Source organism: Arachis ipaensis, chromosome B07 (genome assembly GCF_000816755.2).
Source record: "Arachis ipaensis cultivar K30076 chromosome B07, Araip1.1, whole genome shotgun sequence".
Classification (NCBI taxonomy): Eukaryota; Viridiplantae; Streptophyta; class Magnoliopsida; order Fabales; family Fabaceae; genus Arachis; species Arachis ipaensis.
Window position 1 is genome coordinate 42,181,697 of NC_029791.2, and position 539 is coordinate 42,182,235.

Below are 539 nucleotides of genomic sequence, written 5' to 3' on the forward strand. Positions count from 1 at the left end.
TAAAATCAATTATTAAATTTGTCTCATATATGTATAATTTAACTCATTTTTAATGTATATTTTATATTTTAATGTGTATTTTATACTAATAATTAATTTTATTAGTTGATTTTAATATGCATCTAATATGGTTAATATTTTATTAGTCTATAAATCGTGCATATAATCATAAGATATGAAATTTTCACAGGAAATTAAATTAGCGGATTCTTAAATATTTTTAGTCTAGCATGTAGGAGAATCTGTTAAAATAGTAATTTAGTGAATATGTCACAAACAGTACTAAAGAAGTACAAATTTAGATATAGAATTTAAACTCTTCTCAAAAGTCTCAAACCAATCTATTTGGCAGTTAAGAAAGACATTGTTCATAAGTTTCAGATTAGATAAGATTGGAGAATGGTGATGAATTAAAAACAAATCATATCTATTTATGATCTGACAGAAGAAAAAAAAAAAGATAAAGAAAATCTTATTCATCTATATACGTGAACGTGATGTCTCATCAAATAAAGTCTCGTGATCAACTAATCCACCCA

At 23.6% G+C, this 539-nt stretch overlaps 1 protein-coding gene across 2 annotated transcripts in view; it reads right to left on the bottom strand.

Annotated features, from left to right (window-relative positions):
- Positions 1 to 539, bottom strand: part of LOC107609924 (protein DMR6-LIKE OXYGENASE 2) — a 9,668-nt gene that overhangs the window by 4,058 nt on the left and 5,071 nt on the right. The window lies entirely within an intron of this gene.